General features: G+C 42.2%; 1 long non-coding RNA gene across 1 annotated transcript; it reads left to right on the top strand.

Annotated features, from left to right (window-relative positions):
• Positions 1 to 5,831: 5,831 nt before the first annotated feature.
• Positions 5,832 to 20,403, top strand: LOC116034485. Its single transcript, XR_004101109.2, has 3 exons — positions 5,832 to 5,986; positions 9,995 to 9,997; positions 20,393 to 20,403. It is a non-coding gene; the product is annotated as an uncharacterized LOC116034485 (long non-coding RNA).

Raw genomic sequence — 20,403 nt, 5'->3', positions numbered from 1 at the left:
TTTACCGAGCTTGGAAGCAGGGTGCAAACTACAGGGGAGCTAGGGGGAGCTCGGCTCCCCTTAATAAGACATGGGCGCCCCTGAAAACGTGATTTGTGAAATTTTGGGGGGGGGTCTCTAAAAATGTTGAAAATGTGTCATTTTGACGTGCAATTTCAGTTTTGTGTAATGTGATCATTGTGGATTATTATGTGTACAATTGCAAAAATATCATTAATTCATTCATACATGTCGGCGATTTAAACCTAATTCACTTCAATAAAGATGCATACATAAAGTAACTTTAACCGTTGTTCATGTGAAATCTCAAAGACAGCTCGATGCTTTGTTGCTTTGCTAAATTTATGTTATCTTGCCAACAGCTGCAGCCTGGAAAGGAATTAAAAGACAAGGGGGACGTTGCTTAAGTAATCACAGCACGGGTAAAAACGTTCTATTAAAAAGGAGGGATTGGCACGGAGCCTGGGAAGTGCCTCTCTGCCTGTGGTCCCCTGCTGCCAAGGTGTCACTTCTTGCTGGCCTGTTCTCCCTGTTCCCCCGTGACTTCCTGGTCACGGTAAAGGCTGATTTATGCTTCTGCGTCAAATCAACAGCGTAACCCCGCAGACCCCTCTGCGTCTACGTCGGACCCTACGCCGTAGCCTGACGTGCACCTCTCGAAAAATGTAACTTCACGTCGCGGCAACGCATGTCTCACATAGTACATAGTAGTGTATGTACTATGTATATTGCATTTTCCCTGACTCATTTCCTGGTTCTTCTTCTCCAAACAACATGAAATAGGCTACAGTGAAAGCTCTGCATGGAGCCTCCGCAGAACCATATGTTGGGACAGAGGAAAGTAAGAATTAAACTGATCTTGAACAAAGGGCCTGTGACAAAGACAAAGAGGGCACATGTGGCCACCACCACCACAGACAAAGAGATGGTCTTTCAGTCAACCCAAAAGCCCACAAAAGTCACACTACTATGTAAAAAAAGTCTGAGCCATGAGGGAAAGAGCCTCACAATGACCGGAAGTCGACCAGAACACCTTCAAGAACACTCTGAGTTCCCATTCGCTGGCGACCCCTAAACGCATCTGGTGCTGCAAAACTATAAAACTTTCTGACACACGAAAATTGCTGTCTTACCCCGGTGACTTCGGTCGCTACAGGTGACGCGCAGACGTTTGCTAAATTGCTTTAAAACAAAAATTGGAGTTGGAGCTTTGAAAGCATTTTGGATCCTGTAAAACACACATCATATTGTTTTCAAAACTGCAGAAGAGAAAACGTTTATCTACCAGAAAATCTGATTTCTTTTTCTCTCATCGAGCCGACTAGCTTCTTTCCTGCTGCTTTTGGGAGGGAAAGCTTTCCTTCGTGTTCAGCTGACGAGCAGAACCGGACCCGTTCTGGCGTGGCCTAAGTACATGGGCGTGGTTAAAGTATAGGGGGCGGCTCAGTATCACATGTAGATCACAAAAAAAGTTTCATGTAAATCGGATGATGTTTGTCAGGGGGTGCTATGACCAAAAGTCACTTTTGGCCTGTAGATGTCCTCAGGCCTGGACCCTTATCAAACGTGAGAAATTTCGGGCAGATATGACAATGTACACTAAAGTTACAACTTCTTCGTTCATCGATAAATGCTCAAAATGGCTGCCACGCCAGGGCCCACACCGTTTGACGAAAAGTTTTTCTTTTAATAACTTTTCATCTTTAAGGTGTTGAAATGGTACAGACCAAATTTGAAGTCCATCAGATGAAATCTCTAGGAGAAGTTCGTTAAAGTATAGCACCTTGACTTTTAGGCCTACTTCCTGTTGCCGCTATGACTTTGAGTAAATATCGGCCTTTAGATGTCCTCAGGGTTGGACTCTTATGAATCCTGAAAAGTTTCGAGCCAATTGGACAATTTACACTCAAGTTACACCCACTTTCTCTTTCGATGACGAAACGCACAAAATGGCCGCCCCGCCACGGCCATGCCCTATGACGAAAAGTTTTTCTTTTAATAACTTTTCATCTTTAAGGTCTTACTGTAAGATGACACAGTCACAGTACACAAATCAACTGAAACGTCCAGGCAAGCTTCTTCCATGGCCTGGAGGAGGTGAACACGGATGTAAGGTTCTCAGTCATAAACTTTCCACCTTATGTCGCAGAAAAACTCCTCCATCGGGTTTAGAAAGGGAGAGTATGCAGGCAGAAAGATGGTGGAAAACCTTCTCCTCCACCTCCTCCTCTTCCTCCTCCACCTCTTCCTCTTCCTTCACCCCTTCTTCCTCCTACTCCTCTCCCTACTCATCTTCCTCCTCCTCAGTGTCCTCAACCTCTTCCATCACATCTCTCACGATTCATTGTTCCAAAACAAACTGAATGAACTGACTCAGACCCTTTTATCTATATATTGAAGGTTGTGATTAGTGTGTGATCAAATTTGACTCTTTGTGTTTACACCTGGGTAATTATGTGTTAATTGAGCTCAAGTTTTGCTGACTTGAGTGAACAATATTGAATGCTAGTGCTTTCCATATACCCACATGGTGTAGGCAATGAGAAATTAAGGGATTTGTTTCGAGAGTTTTGCAGTGACAGTTCAGCAAATCTGAATCATGTGTCAAAACAGGGGAATTGTGTTTATAGTTTAAGGAAATGGGTATCCTATTTGATAAATTGCATTATGGTTTTTATATTTTTGTTTCAAAGCCTGGTTATAGTGTTTAAGAAATTGAGAAAAACTGTAATAGGACTGACACACGTATTGTTGACCTTACACTCCCCACTACAGTAAAGACTCTGCTGTGTATTCTATTGGCCATTTTAACTTTCATCTTCAAGGCTTAGTCAGATCTCACAGCATCACTTTCTGTCCCGCAGTGAAAATTACATGTTTTTGTGTTTTTCCAATCTCCAAAGTAGACCAACAAGGCTTTGTAGCTGACCATTTAAAGATGGTAAAAGAAAAACTGCTCTGGCTGCAAACAAAGCTCCCTGCCAGCAAAATCTAATTCAAGCACAACAAGGCTTTGTAAAACAGACAGTTGGAGATTATTATTTATTTTGCTTTTCCCTATTTTCCCTCTCTTTTAGCCCAGCAGGAGCTGGTGTCACAGCAGTGAGTGTCTCTGGGAACTTTCTAGTGGTGAATACAGATACTACATTTTGTTGGGCAAACCTTTACCAATAAAAAAGGAAGCCTCTGCTGAGTTCATTGATACCTCACATAAGAATCTTCCTTAAACGGGTCACCAGTTATGGAAGGGGGCGTGGTTTAAGCATAGGGGGGTGGGCCAAACCATCACCAATAAATAAGGAACTCTCTGCTGAGTTCAATGACACATCACACAAGACTCTACCTTAAATGGTTCAAATGTTATGAAAGGGGCGTGGCCTGTGTAAGTGGGCGTGGTTAAAGCATAGGGGGCGGCTCAGTATCACATGTAGACCACACATTATAAGTTTCATGTAAATCAGATGATGTTTGTCATATTAGGCTGATTTCCTGTTGCCAGCGGGGGGCGCTATGACCAAACATCAATATTGGCCTGTATATGTCCTCAGGCCTGGACTCTTGTTGATTGTGGGAAATTTCAAGCAAATATGACAATGCACACTGTAGTTATAGCCACTTTCTCGTTCACCGCTAAACACTCAAAATGGCCGGCACGCCACGGCCACACCGTTTGACGAAAAGTTTTTGTTTTAATAACTTCTCATCTTTAAGGTGTTGAGATGGTACTGAAATCTCTAGGAGGAGTTCGTTAAAGTATAGCACCTTGACTTTTAGGCCTACTTCCTGTTGCCACTAGGGGGGCTGCAAACTTTCAATTCAAAATGGCAGACTTCCTGTTGGGTTTAGGGTATGGCTCCAATGACCTTTGTTGTACGTCTTGACATGTTACATATGTGTACCAAGTTTCGTTAGTCTATGTTAAACGTACTGCAGGGGCTTCGCCACTGTCGGCGCTCGGCCCCTAATAATTCCTTCAGTTCCAATAGGGCCTTCGCCACTGTCAGCGTTCGGGCTCTAAGGATATGCCTTGTTTAGAGTTCTTCTTACTACCAAAAGGTTTTTGTGAACCCAGGACTGGACATGTGGACTGAACACTCAGACAAAGTACACCACAACACAACTCTATGTCAGTGGACAGTTCTCAGGCAGCAAGCCACCAAGATACATTTACATACAGCCTGGCTAAATGTAACGTAAATCCACACCAATTTGTCCTATTTGGATAAGGGTGTATATATTCTTTTAGTTAGATATGAAGAATTTGTAACTGACCTAAATGAGAGAATCAGGCAAGCTTGTAAATAAAGTCAAAAAAGGGAATTTCACTCTGAGATGGACACAGTTATTGGTAAAAGATTAAAACAAAAGAATACTTAAACTGATACTTTCAACAGCAGGCAAAGCAGAGATAAATGGGCTTTTGGCAGCATACGTGGTGGAAGAAATGTTGCCTGTTTTGACAGTGGAATCGCCGTCTTTCCGAAACATACTGGGCAAAATACAGGTGATGAAGAGCAGACGGCTGGCAGAACTGTAGCCTTGTTTTTGACTAATGTTGTGCTGATGTTCACACCTTTGTTGTCAGCTCTGTGGTATTAAAGAGCATAAAAGAGAGATATTGTGTATGTCCATATTATAATAAGGATTTGTGTTGATCTGGGCATACATGAGGTTTACCTTTATATTGTTATTTGGCAAGTAAGTTATGGTGCATCTCAGGTGATGTAAATTATCAACATTTATGAATTGATTGTTTATGTGGGCAGACATTACAGGCACCTATTCATGTAAGCAGAGAACACAATAGATTGTTCTCTTTTATCACTTGGATTATGCAGGTGATGGTGCAGAAAAGGGTGAAGTCCTTGTAGATCTCTGGCACCTTGAGGACAGACAGATCCAGCAACTCTCCACTGTTGTCTTTGTATAGTGTGCTCCTATTTAAGACAAATAGATATACATAGACATCAACACATAATATATTAGTTGTACATAGCTTTCTTTAACATCATTATTATCTTACCTTACCGGCAATCTTATCGGATCCGCTCCGGAACGTCGGCGGAGTCATTAGGTTTCCATTGAAGTCAATGTGTGTATTTCCACTGACTGCGGAACGGCTGCGTTCCGACTGCGTCCCAGCTTCGACGGTCCGCAGCCCTCCGGAGCAGATACACAGAGCTTCTATTTTTGCCGGACGCCGGAGAGCTCCGCAGCAATTCAGCACACGGCAGATAATGCGGGACAGGAAGTCAAACACAGAAACAAAATAAAAATTTGGTTAATTTTCAAAATAAAATACACCGTGCTCACGCCGGATCATATTTCCCTGCACTACACCTTGAAAACACAGCACAGAGTTGTTTCCCCTCTACTCCTCTAGATGGAAACAAACTGTTGTTGGTTTTGTGGTTCTATTCTACGTGAATTCGCAAGATATTGTGGGTCCTCGTGACTACAGCTGTCAGTCAAGGCCGCAGCCGTGCCGCAACAAATCCGGACCTAGTGGGTATTGACGGACGGCGGAGCACGCAGCCGTTCCGCAGCGGAACCGCAGACGCCACAGACGTTCCGCATCCAGTGGAAATCCGGAGTTACCTTCTCTATTTGGTTTTGTGGACACTACAGTAATTTTCTCTCCCGGTACAAGTGTATGTAACATGATTTTACAATTACATTATTATTATTATTATTATCATTATTATTATTATTATTATTATTATTATTATTATTATTATTATTTTTTACAATTACATTATTATCAGACTTCCCAACGTTCTTGGTTTGTGCCACTGCTGCCTGCCCTCTGCACACAGGTGAGTACAGGGGGAACCAATAGGATTTTGAGTTGGGAGTAATGTACTGACTTGAACAACACAGTAGTGTGGTTGTACAACACTGGTCCATGCACACAGTGCAGCTGTGATGCAGCTCAACAGGGGTACTTCAGCCCCACCTGGAAGAAGAGAAACTGAAACAAAATACTGTATTAATTAAAAAAATAACCGCTATTTAAGGAGCAAATAAGAAAGTATATCATTTCTAGAATTGTTTTTATTATAGTGGTGAAATTGTACTTAACGTTACAATTTTTTAAACAGACTTATATGAATTCATCATTTTCAGACTAATGTTATATGAAGGAATGAAGACTAAATTATGATGAACAACAGTGATGTAAAAACTGACACTAACAATCCAGTCTCTTGTGTTCTTTCAGTTATATTACAGTTTAGTTTTTACTACTGGATCTAACATGAAATTAGCCAAATCCCCAGGAACAAGTGGGGACATCACATATACACATACTGTCCGTCATATGTCGTTCAATCAGCTAAACTCTATAAAAAAATCTAATTGTTTATGGACATCAAGCTAGGCTATATGCTAGTGCCATATGCTGCGTGCTTAATTTATGTTAGGGACCGTTCGGTATTTATGGAATGGACCACCGGAGGAAAATAGGGGAGGGTCATGTCTTTTTATTCTTTTTTGAGGGAGGGTCACCCAACATTTTTTAGTCTGGGAATACTTTTGTATTCATGAAAACAGCAAAATTTCCTTTGCTACCAGATGGGTCTGACCCATGAGTTTGTTGGGGGGCACGGGCCCCCCTGGTGGCTGAAATGGGTAATTGCATTGTTTAAAAAATGAGTGGAATAATTACATCTGGCATGACCACATGTGGACATCTTGCCGTGCCAACCTTGCAATAAAGGTTTCCTAAATGCCATGTATATAAATGTAATGTCAGCTTACTAATTGATTGCGGGTTTTGTGTAGATTTTGACTTTTATACGTTTATTCCACTTTGTTTAAACGGCGAAGTGGAGAGGCCTCGTTCACCTGTTTGGAGCTGGCTGGTGAATGTGACGCTCGCATAGGCCTTGCTGGATACACCGTGACCCTTTTTGTGGATCTACTGATCGCTGTGGATTACTTTTTTTTCCATGTCATTGGATTACGGCAAAATACGGATGTTTTTTCTCAACGTGTCTTAACGTTTTATGGTGTGACTGCGCTTCATTTCTGCGTTTGGATAGGCATCTCAACAGACTGTAGGTCGAACACTGATTGTTCACTGTTACATTTTAGTTGAATTTAAGTGTCGGGGCATTCCGCCACTGTCTGTCTATTGCGTTCCAAGACAGCCGTGCCGCGATTGGATTCCATAAGGGTGAATTGTTAAACTGTTACAATGTAATTTAAAATCTGCTTTAAAAATAAACATATATGTTTTGGAATATTTACAATGACTGAGGAAGCCTAGTGACGAGTCCATAGCAACCAGTGTTGAATTTGTTATTTCCCAGTGTCCTTTGCTGAATGGTCTCAATGTTTTATTGTTTTATTTCATGTGAATACTAGTTTACTAGAGGAGTAACTTAGTATTTGAAGTAATGCAGTAATGCAGGAAGTGTGCAGCACCCTCAACGGGGCAGGGATCATTTCATTGGTCAACACTACAGCTGGCATTCTATTGGTTGGGGGGATTTTGAGAGCACTGTAACACAAAAAAATCAGAGCGCGCAGGAGAAATCCGTGAGGAGAAGATTTGCAAATGTACAGACTCAACCTGAGTGTGAGGAGAAGGGCCAAAGCTGAGAGCAGGACATTTGTCCAAACAACAACATATCTGAGTCCAAGCAGAAAGTTTGAGCACAAGTAGAGCAAATCCAAGCACAAGCATTAACTATTTGAGTGTGAGAGTAAGGTTTTGAGGGAAATTATTATAAAATCTGAACGTAATATCAGTGAGAAATGCTCTCAAATTGAAAGAATGCGCTCTTGAATAAAGATAGGAATATAACTCCATACATAAACACCTTATAATGTAGCACATCTGTGAATCATAAACAGCCCTGCAGAGAAGCCATGAGGCCTGACAGTTGGTTAGGATGGTGATGAAGTGCTGAAAGCTTCTGTGGGGACCAGGAGAAAATGGGTTTATGAAGATGTGGCGATGTGGCTGCCATATGCCTGCTGTCGTTTACAACATGCTGAGACAACAGGAAGCTGGGACAGTTGGATAGAGGCAGGGGTGTGGAACAGTTTAACTGTTCTAAGTAATTTGGTTTTCTTTGCACCACTGGATATATGTTGGTCTAAATGCAGTTTTAGAAGCTTAGAGAAGTTAGAAGGGGAAACAATGGTTGCCTTCCAGGGAAGGGTTAAACTCAAGGGCAATTGGACTTGATTAAATGTGCTCCAATTTCTTCTCTCATCCAAGAGTGTGACTGACTGACTCCTTGACACCCCTTTTAAACCATCTGTACTCTCTGTTTAAAATGGGTACCCGGTGGTCCTCAAAATAGTGTCCTTTATCCTTCAGATGTAAGTAAACTGCTGAGTCTTGACCTGAGGCGTTCTTCTGTGTTAGGCAAAGCGCTTGTGTACCGGTCGCCTTTTTGAGGGGCTTAAAATACTCAAAAACTCACCAAAATTGGCGGTCGCATCAAGCCTGGTGAAAATGTACATATTTTAAGGGTTTCGGGAATATCCGCACAAAAATGGCTCGCTAACACCCCCTACAAAATTTTAAAAATTGAGCCCCTGCAGTACGTTTAACGTAGACTAACGAAACATGGTACACATATGTAGAATGTCAAGACGTACAAAAAAGCTCATTGGACCCATACCCTTAACGCAACCGGAAGTCCGCTATTTTGAATTGAAAGTTCGAAATTTGTGCGATTTTGGCCATTTCCACATGGTTCTTTAACAAACAACAAAGATGGAATAGAAGTGTGATGCCTCACTCTGTAGCTAAAACAGAGAGCTCAACACACACACTCAAAATTAAACCATGTAAACCTATTCTGATATAACCTCTAAATAAAATTATGAACCTGAAAATGAGCATAATATGAGCACTTTAAGTTTTGAACTTTCTCCATACAGTCAATATTTATAAATAGCCGCGCTTTCTGAAGTCAATGATGAGTTCTTTGGGGTTTTTTGTATTTAGTGTCAGGTTGTTGCCTTTATTAATAGTTATAAGCCTTTGCATTTTAATTATTATTATATATTAATATATTTAACAACTCTTATCACAATTTTGAAGACAAAATCCACAAAGACTCTTCTGCCCCACAGCAAGTAAGCTCATATTTTATTTGAAACTGTCTTTATAGATTAGAAAAGTGCTTGTTAAAAAACCTTTTCAAAGTTTTACTTTTAACTTAAACACAATCATTGTGATTAAGAAAACTTCTGGTCAGTCTACACTTTGATGAATAAAGGAATGAAACTCAATCAGTCCCAAATTGTTCTTACTTGCATATACAGTATGTCTATTTAAATCAACACTAATCTGATATCAGAGAAAAGGTCTTGGTACGGCAAACATGCAAGGGCAAAGTCATATCTACATTCTTTCCGCTTTTTTATGGTATCTACACTGGGGCTAAATCTGGGCTGAAACACTGATATTCCAACATTAACCCTCTTTGGGTTAGTCTTCAGTCGACGAGTGCGAGGACTGATAGCCCGCCAGGGTGACAGGGCTGGCCTTGGGCTATAAGAGCCTCTCAGGTTTCTTAGCAGGCTTTTAGCCATCATTAACATCAGCAGTATTGATCGTGCTGCTCTGAGTAACAGATGGACGCAGCCTTAGGGGAGTGCAGAGTCTGGCCTGGTCATTCACCACTTGGGAGTAGGATATACTGTAAGGGCTTATGATGGTGATGAGTTTCTCCCTTGAATGTGACACTGACTGGAAAAGTTGTGACACGCCTTGTGAAAAGCAAGGTGTAATGATTACCTATGTAATGGCTGCATTCCATTTAGGTGGTCCAGCTCCAGGGCCCTGGAGTTCCTGCTGGCTCACTGGTAGGCCTATAGCTTGTGGAAAGCCCAAATGACACACAGCCCTCATTAATGGTATTATTTACTGTGAAAATGGTCTGTAATGTGCAAAATTGTCCTACAGGAGAAATAGTCAATAGATAGGGTTACGTAAATTGTACTTTCTTGGATTTTTCCCATCTTTTAGTGTGTGAAGTGGAATGGATTTTACTGACGGCGCTCTGAAAAGTGAACATAAAGATGCGCTGAAATAGAGACAGTAAAAGTAAGTGGGTCCAATTTCATTGGTCTTGTCCCGCCCACATACAATGTTCCCGACACCTATAGGTTCGATGACAGCTAACCTGTGCTTTTGTTGCTGCCTCAATGTTTCCCTGCAATTTCTTTCCTTTATTGAAATCAGTAATTTATCCAACCACAAACATCGTAGAACTTTGCTAACTGACCATCATTAAATGGAAATGGACAAGATGACAACTCAGTAAGTGTGTGTGAGACAAAAAATAAATCACTCATACAGCACACCATCTAAAAGCCTCCACCATTTCATCAGTTGGACACTAAACAAAACCCTCAATATGGCCCCTCACAGATATATCAGGGTACATGCAAACATTACTCATTTGACTTTATCATGCAAAGCAAAAGACATAGCAGAATAACATTACTTCTCTCATCAAACAGGGAGATCCTCAACAGGTCACACAGAGCATTCCAGGATGTGAAAACATTGCCAATGCATAGTTTTAGGATGTCCTCAGGGGTTAATGCAATATTTGTGTGTGTATATATATATATACACAAATATATATATATTGTGTTGTAATACACACAGTGGAGAGATCAGTAGCCTTGAACTGACTTTTTGAAATGAACCGTTTACAGTATCACCATCACATCAACATTATCAGTCCATGGGTGAATGAGAGGCATATTGTAAGAAATAGAAATGCATTCCATTCCATTCCAGTTATTATTATTTTATTTTTTACGTCGGATATATTTGATGATGTTTCTTTTAATGAAAGGACAGTCAGACTGCACCTCAGTCAACTCAGTTTTCACTACGGACTGTGATATTCAAGTCTGGAAAAAAATAATTGAATCTGTGTTGTCTGAAATGTACCAAACCAACCAGCCAGTGTTTAGATTATGACATGCATCATCCATTACAGTCGCTCCAAACCCCCGAACCTCATTAACAAAAGTCAGCACGGCAAATAATAAAATAAAGAATGATTCAGAAATTTCAAATAAGGAAGTATAGTTTCAGTTAAGAACATTTAAATGGTCAAATTCCTAAGGTGCAGAATAATTTAATAGAAATAGTAGAAATACATTTCACTATACTGTCACACAAGGAAACAAGCAAACTTAATTTAATCATCAAGGCCACTTGATACATTTGTCACTGTGGTATGTCATTAGGCGACATATTCAATTCATTTTCTCTTGCTGCACATAGCTCTTTGTAAACCTCATTTGATAAATCTGACACACACCCACACACACACACACACACACACACACACACACACACACTCAGCCTGGGGAAGATGACAGGTGACAGTTGGTGGATGGTTTGTGTGCATGAAGAGCACAAATGAAAATGAATAGGACGGCAGGGAGCACAGAGGGCGGACAGTGGAGTGGTGTTGGGTGGGTGTGTGGTGGGGGGACTAAATCCCAGACAGGGGTGATGGGGGGAGCTGGTCAGTCTGTCTGGGGGAACCAAATACCCAAAGGACGGGCAGTGAGGGGGCACAATTACTTCTACTATAATTTTAATATTTTTCCAGACTTATGCTCATTTCACAGTGGCTTTCTTACTAGATCTGGTGACTTTTAAGCAAATATTACCAATATTTTTGTAAAGGTATCTTCTTGTGCTGTCTGTTTCTCGTTTAGCTGTTGCGTGTTCAGTCGACCACGCAACAGCATTTCAATCAGGAGAGACTTCATTTTAATGTTATTTCATTTCTCATCCTCCTTTTACTGTATTTAAACACCTTTAATTCCTTCAGCCTTTTTTTTATCTTGTACCAGGGGTCTTCTACATTTTTTTAAGCCAAGGACCCCTTAACTGAGATGACAATGCAGGGGACTCCCGACATATTGTATAAATTTAAGTTGCATATTAATCTGGACCTACAATAATGTGTAGGGCGGCCTAAAGCCTTTATAAATACATTTTTACCACATGGAATACTAAGCTATTAAAATAATTGTTGGTATGATTTTATAAATCATGTTTTAAAGTGGAAGGAGCACTTTGAGGAACTCCTAAATCCGACTAATAATCTATGGTAGAGGCAGAGCTGGAGGATGATGGGGGATTGTCGTCAATTTCCCTGGTGGAAGTTGCTGAGGTAGTTAAACAACTCCACAGTGGCAAAGCCCCAGGGATTGATGAGATCCGTCCAGAAATGCTTAAAGCTCTGGGTGTGGAGGGGTTGTCTTGATTGACACGCCTCTTCAACATTGCGTGGAAGTCGGGGACGGTGCCTAAGGAGTGGCAGACCGGGGTGGTGGTTCCAGAGGGGACCAGAGGGTGTGTGCCAATTACAGGGGTATCACACTTCTCAGCCTCCCCGGTAAAGTCTACTCCAAGGTGCTGGAAAGGAGGGTTCGGTCGATAGTCGAACCTCAGGTTGAAGAGGAACAATGCGGATTCCGTCCTGGTCGTGGAACAACGGACCAGATCTTTACTCTCGCAAGGATCCTGGAGGGAGCCTGGGAGTATGCCCAACCGGTCTACATGTGCTTTGTGGATCTGGAGAAGGCGTATGACCGGGTCCCCCGGGAGATACTGTGGGAGGTGCTGCAGGAGTATGGGGTGAGGGGGTCCGTTCTCAGGGCCATCCAATCTCTGTACGACCAAAGCGAGAGCTGTGTCCGGGTTCTCGGCAGTAAGTCGGACTCGTTTCAGGTGAGAGTTGGCCTCCGCCAGGGCTGCGCTTTGTCACCAATCCTGTTTGTAGTATTTATGGACAGGATATCGAGGCGTAGTCGGGGTAGAGAGGGGTTGCAGTTTGGTGAGCTGGGGATCTCATCGCTGCTTTTTGCGGATGATGTGGTCCTGATGGCATCGTCGGCCTGTGACCTTCAGCACTCACTGGATCGGTTCGCAGCCGAGTGTGAAGCGGCTGGGATGAGGATCAGCACCTCTAAATCTGAGGCCATGGTTCTCAGCAGGAAACCGATGGAGTGCCTTCTCCAGGTAGGGAATGAGTCTTTACCCCAAGTGAAGGAGTTCAAGTACCTTGGGGTATTGTTCGCGAGTGAGGGGACAATGGAGCGGGAGATTGGTCGGAGAATCGGCGCAGCGGGTGCGGTATTACACTCAATTTATCGCACCGTTGTGACGAAAAGAGAGCTGAGCCAGAAGGCAAAGCTCTCAATCTACCGGTCAGTTTTCGTTCCTACCCTCACTATGGTCATGAAGGCTGGGTCATGACCGAAAGAACGAGATCCAGGGTACAAGCGGCCGAAATGGGTTTCCTCAGGAGGGTGTCTGGCGTCTCCCTTAGAGATAGGGTGAGAAGCTCAGTCATCCGTGAGGAGCTCGGAGTAGAGCCGCTGCTCCTTTGCGTCGAAAGGAGCCAGTTGAGGTGGTTCGGGCATCTGGTAAGGATGCCCCCTGGAACACCTCCCTAGGAACGTCCAGCTGGGAGGAGGCCTCGGGGAAGACCCAGGACTAGGTGGAGGGATTATATCTCCAACCTGGCCTGGGAACGCCTCGGGATCCCCCAGTCGGAGCTGGTTAATGTGGCTCGGGAAAGGGAAGTTTGGGGTCCCCTGCTGGAGCTGCTACCCCCGTGACCCGTTACCGGATAAGCGGAAGAAGAAGATGGATGGATGGATGTTTTAAAGTTAAAAATACATGTGGCACAGTGAATCCTTAGCATGAACTGTATCTGTAGATGGCTCCCTTAGTGACTACCTTACCTATAGGCCAGTAAGCATATCATTAATGTTTTTTCTTTCACAATTTTTCACTGATTTATGTTATGTATATAACAATATGTTGGATTCATGTTAAGACATTTTAATTTCATTTAATTTAAAAAATAAAACCCTGTTGAAGATCTCTGTCTTATACAGTTTCTGAGTATTAGAATAGCTTGTTGAGTTAATTTACACCAAAACCTTAATTAAAGCTGTTACCATATATCCTGTTAGTCTTTGCTTAGTCTATATCCACGACGTTCCACTTCCGGGATTGCTCCGTTGCCGCCAGGTTCCGCCAAATGTCCTTTTCTGCCGGATTTCCGTTACCTTCCTCTTTATTTGTGTTGGCATTCTAAACTCCGGTGGATTTATGAGGACTATGGTTACTGCTCCCCAGATCTCTGCAGGGTAAATCCAGACAGCTAGCTAGACTATCTGTCCAATCTGAGTTTTCTGTTGCACGACTAAAACAACTTTTGAACGTACACACGTTCCACCAAAACAAGTTTCTTCCCGAGGCTATTTTGCAGCGGCACCGTGGCTCCGTCCATGACAATAGTAGAGTTTAACTAATCTCTCTCTCTCTCTCTCTCTCTCTCTTACTTCTACTCAATCAGCAATCATCGATACGGCCAACTGTTCCTTTCTCTGCCTTTGTCAGTTGTTATTTCAGTGCAAAATCAATGCCGCCCTCCTCTAGCCCATTCACCTCCATTTATCATCACATCCAGCACCCAGGGTTACTTCCCCTGATCAGAGGTCCCGCTCCACATCCCATCATCCAGATTTTAAGCCAACTCTTTTCACTTCTTTATCACCACCACCACCACCAGTGTCTAGACTTCATCAGGGAATATTCCTGTACAACTCATTGCATCACTACCCCCGTAAATTGATAATGTCACAATGGGGTCTAATCACTAAAGACTCTTCCCATGCAAAACTCTGTTGTGCACCGTGTCAATAAATGTATTTGATCACTCTCAACCACCAAGGAGAGCAAACGTAATTAATGAGTGCTGAGGTAATTTAGAGATGAGATAAAAGTAAAATTGTAATTTAGTGCATAATTTTAGTATCTGTAAGTAAGTAAGTAAATTTTATTTATACAGCACTTTTCACAGACAAGGTCACAAAGTTCTTTACAATATGCATAGACAATAAAGTCATGGTTAAAATAGTCAAATAGAATAAAATACAAATACAACAGATACAATATCAATAAATAAAAGACACAGGCTACCCAAAAGCTAGCCTGAACAAGTAAGTCTTCACTTGTCCCTTAAAACAGTCCACATTCTCAGCAAACCTAATGCTGGTTGGTAGAGCATTCCAGAGTCTGGGTGCCATAGCCTCAAAGGCTCTATCCCCACATGTCCTCAGACGAATGCGTGGCGTGGATAGCAAATTTTGATTGACAGACCTTAGAGACCGTGAGGGGGTGTGTAAGTGAATTATGTTGGCAAGATAATCAGGGGCCTGACCATGTAGGTTGTAGTAAGAATTTTGAATTGGATCGTGTAGGTCAGTGGTTCCCAACCTGGGTCCGGGGACCCCTAAGGGGGGCGGCAAAGATCACAGGGGGGGCGCAAGTCTTTATCTGGTTTGAGGTTGAGGTAAAAAAAAAATATTTGCACATGTTAAACAAATTATGATAAATATATAATGTATACAAAAGTCTGTATAAAAACTATATATTTTTGTTCTCGCTTAAACTTGTAGGCAGGCTACTTAGTAGGCCAAACCTCCGGGACCTCTTAACCTGGGACCCTGCTCTCATCAGGTCAGCTGCTAGCTGCTAGCTGCTATTATCCTCGTTTTTCCTGCCGCCACAGCATCACTATTTTATGAACGAAACATGGCGGTGAAACGTAAAAGTGCTGATAACTCCTCTGTATCAAAAAAGAAAGTAAGGGAAAGTTACCTCAACTTCGGTTTCGGAGGGGGGGCTCAGCCTTTCTTAGACACAAGTAGGGGGGGCGCCAAGGAAAAAAGGTTGGGAACCACTGGTGTAGGTTACAGGAAGCCAGTGAAGGGAGTAGAGTAGAGGGGTGATATGGGTGCGCCTGTTTGATCTAGTAAGAAGCCTAGCAGCAGCGTTTTGAATGGATTGCAGGCGGTGAAGAACAGATTTATTATACAATACAATAGTCAATACGGGAAGAAATTAATGCATGGATGATAATTTAAATCTGATAAATTATCTGATGATAATTTTAAATTATCTGATGATAATTTAAAAGCTTTTTGTGACTTGCCCGCCTTAAGTTTTAGATGTGTTTTTTATTGTATGAACATTGTCAATGTTAAACATCCTGAATGTCTGCACGAAATTAGCTCATGACGCTGGATATTATTATTATTATAAGCCATATTGCTTGAACCCTGAGAGAAGTCAGGTGGACAGTGAAAGCAGCAGGAAAGAAGAGAGTTGTGACGATGAAATATGATATGCCTGTGTTGTGTGTGTGTGTGTGTGTGTGTGTGTGTGTGGGTGTGTGTGTGTGTGTGTGTGTGTGTGTGTGTGTGTGTGTGTCTGTGTGTAAAGATGTTTTGGAAGTTGAGACCTGAACAATCAGTAAATCTGAGAGAAGAGGCTCAGAGGGGATTGATTCAGAGGAAAGAAAATAGCACTGACATCAAATACGAGTGTAAAAGGAGAAGTGGCCAAATTAAAGTACCTGGAACATGGCCGAAGAAATTAATTTGAAACCCTTTCATGGCAACTACTCAGGGTATTTGATGTAATCTTGTACCTCATTTAACTGTTCTGACTTGACAAAAAGCTGGTGCTGACAGAGGGCATTTGTTGAAACAGCTGTGACTCTGAAAAACAGATGTCAGTTGTGTTAGGAGACACATGGGAACAGTCTTTGATGTGCTTTACAGTCCCACTCTGCATTCATCTTTCTGCCCATGAAGATGTACAGGCATACTTGTGTAAATACGACCACAGTTTAACTTGCAGTAGAGAGAAAAAACATTAACAGATGAATTGTGTTGTGTTATGTCGAATATGTCATTGAAATATTTGTCATAATAAGACTGTCTTGCTTTTTATTTAATGTAAAAAAAGCGACAAATATACATTTGGTTTAGATTTAGAAAATTTGGATGGTGCAACAAGGCAGGCCGATAGTTACGTATTGTAACTCCAGATTCTATGAGTATAGGCACAGCCCTCTCAGAGAGGTTACACACCAACCAGACGGCTGACCATCGGCAGAAAAGGCAGTCGGACTGATCAGTCGGGTCCCCGAGGTCCAAAAAAATGCCTCAAAACACACTGAGGCGACGCCGACTTGAGCGTACGCTCTGCGTGAAACGTAATATGTCTCCATAGCAGCAGGCGGCGCTTCTCTGTATTGTTTCCCAGAAAATGAAAACCGGCAGCTGATAGGACGAACACGTCACGTGGGTCTTTTTTCTCCGGAAATTCACAGCCAGACTGTCATGGCAGCTTGTTCAGAATACGATCTCATATTGTACTAAAATGGTTCACCGAAATGTGTTTCTGAAAACATTTTAAGTGAGAAATAGGCCATACAGTTGCTGAATCTGTCTTCATTTCAGATCGACAAAGGTCAGTTTAAAAGATTTTCATCAGATTTTGAGAGGCTCATCCGTTCGCCATTTCCGGGTGAGTCCCGACTGCCCTGTCTCCGACAGAGCATGTCGGGTCGGTCAAAATAAAGGCCAACAGCTCCTATGACGGACGATGGCACGGAACACACCAAACAGACTCGAGTCACTGACCTTGCCAGACTGTCCAACGGCCGATTATCGGGTTGGTGTGTCAGCGCCATAAGAGCTATTGCTATTGGGTTTATCCGTGAAGTCGTGAAGATTTTACGTCCACAGATACTGTATATTACAGTGGCGCGACCAGAGATCTGCTTCCAACATCAGCATTTTTCTTCAGCCAATGTTGGTGAAGCAGGTGGCCCGAATCTTAGAGGGCTGCGCCTATACTCATAGAATCTGGAGTTACAATACGTAACTATCTTTCTATTTCGTATATGCTTCACCCTCGAAGAGCAATTGCTATTGGGTTAAGGGCGAAGCTGACGTAGTCAACGCCACCTGCGACACAAGGTCCACAAGCAGAACATAGACTAATTCATCTTCCTATTTCCACTCAACAAGGTTTAATGAATCAAAACACATTATTTTGATGAGAAAAACCCTGTCATCATCATGAGTAGGCCTACTGACCGTGAGGCCCATGTCATGTGGATTGCGAAAATGTTTTATGGTAACAAAAATTAACATCACAATTAATAGCTGCAAAAAGGAGGATGGAGACAGCAGCAAAACCAAACCTGACAGCACATCATCTGCCGTCAAGTGCGGATAAAACTGCGTGAGTCATGGGGGACTCAGACGCACCGTGCAGATAAAAACGGATGAACGGGCACGGGGACGCCCAGGAGGCCGCTGCATAAACGTTGTCCACCGTCACGCCGCTGAGGGGGCTGCGGACGCTGGCTGCGGACGCTGGCTGCGGACGCTGGCTGCGCTCTCGCGGAGTGCACCCGAATGCTCTGAGGGTGGGGTTCCACTCCCTCCGCGCTACAGGCGTGGGTGATAGCTTCACACAGTCAATGAAACAGCCGCTGTGTTCATCTGATGTCTGTCGTGCGTAAAACATACTGGAATAACGTGCGCACCTGGCAGGTCGGTGAGACACCTCCTTCGCGTCGTTGTTATGACAACTCCCTCGCCTGAAAGGGTTGTTAAAACTTTTGGTGTGATGATGGATTTGGCTGTAAAATGGCCACGCTCCCGTCCCCTCTAATGGAGAGGAGCGCGCATAAATCACACAGCCTCTTAGCCAACGTCAAGGCGAAAGTGGAGCGCCGTTTTTAGTGACAGGATCCTGAGAGGGGCTTGTGCCAGAAGCACGAATAGGAGGGTTCCCTCAGAGCTCGGAGCACCAGGGCTAAAACCTATTCAGGTTTAAGAAAAAGCGCACAGCAGGTTTCTGTCGTCCGACCCCTTCCAAAAACGTTTTACCAGGGGGTGCGCAAAAACTGACCTCTCTCTCCGTAGTCCTCGTCGCAGGAAGTGAGTCATACATGGTGGCGCACACATTCCAGGAGTTCTATTAGTTAGAACACACAAAACTAAATGTTCAGTATGGTTTGAAGTTCTGTTGACCAACCTATTCACTGTGTCCTTTTTGGGGGAAAAATAGTGCAGACAGAGATGGAAACCACTCACCACTCAAATCACATCAACCAGGGGTGACCACAGCCAAGGGCAACCGGGCGACCGTTAACGTCGCTGATATACTTTGAAAGATAAACCTTTATTATTTAAAGCCCATACATGATGATGTCCGGCACTCTTTTTAAAATTTTGCAAAATTGTTGCTGCATACCCCTCTAACACTGGGTAGTTGCGCCCCTGCTGGCTCCAACCGCATACTGCATGTGACATGGCGGCGAGCCTGTCTCACAGACTGTATAATAGTAATATAAAGTCTCTGGCCTGTCTGCGTGTGTGTGAGGCGATTCTCACAAGCCATTCTCTCAGCACTCTCACTCTCATCAATCCGAGTAATCAGTTGGGAGGTGGAGAAAAACTGAGTAGGCTATCAACACGCACTCTGAGTGGGTGTGTGTACACTGAAAAAATTGAATCATTGACTTTAATTAAATTTATTATGTCAACAGGTTCCACGTATTTTTATTCGGTTAGTTAAAAGCAAAAATATTAAGGTCATTTAATTTAACTAACTTATGTTACAGTAACAATGATTGTAAATTCAGCTAATTACAATGTTTTACTTCTGATCAACAAGAGATATTTAAGCTTAACCAAATTAAGTCAGTTATGTTATATTAACCTAAATAATATATGTACAGGCTACATATTTTACATTTGTCAATTAAGCATATATCTTATTTGTAGTCATTAAATAATACATTTAATTTCAGTTAATGAAAACATTAGGTTTTCATCTACTATAAGTTTTACTATTTACTTTGACATAATTTAAGTTTGTCAACAGGTTCCACACAAATGAATTTGGTACACCCAACATAGTTTTCTTATTTCTTTTATTCACCAACACAGCAGTGATTCAGTAACATTTTGGTGCAATTCTGTACACTACAGTAACATTGTATACAATAAAGTAACATTTAAATGCATGTACACATTTGTAACATGGAATTACAACTGCAAATCAATTGATTGATAGCAAATTAATAAATAATTCACACTTTTTAATAAATAACATACTTTTTACGGTTTAATAAATAATTAATACTTTTTACAATTTTCAAATTTGTTTACAACAAAATAATAGTCTCTCCATCTAACAGCCTTTCCACTGGAAACTTTATTTTAAACTTTAACAAACATCCACTCTCTGTTAAAGTAGTATTTCTTTAACGGGTATATGAAAGATGGTCTGATGATTGAACTTCCTTGCAGTTGTTTTTGATGCAGCTTAGTGTTAAAACATCCACAAAATATCCATAGTTATATATCAACCGTTTTTGCGCAGCATGGTCTCTCAATTCTACATCACTTCTCTAGTAGTGGCACTCAACTACCACTTTTCATGTATGGTAAAAGTTTTTCAAAAGTTTGCAAAACAATTGGTTGTTTTCCTCAAGTGAAGTTTTTCTGCTC

Source organism: Sander lucioperca, chromosome 6 (assembly GCF_008315115.2).
Source record: "Sander lucioperca isolate FBNREF2018 chromosome 6, SLUC_FBN_1.2, whole genome shotgun sequence".
NCBI classification, from domain to species: domain Eukaryota; kingdom Metazoa; phylum Chordata; class Actinopteri; order Perciformes; family Percidae; genus Sander; species Sander lucioperca.
The sequence above is the reverse complement of the archived record's forward strand: the minus strand, read 5'-3'. Positions and strand labels throughout refer to the sequence as shown.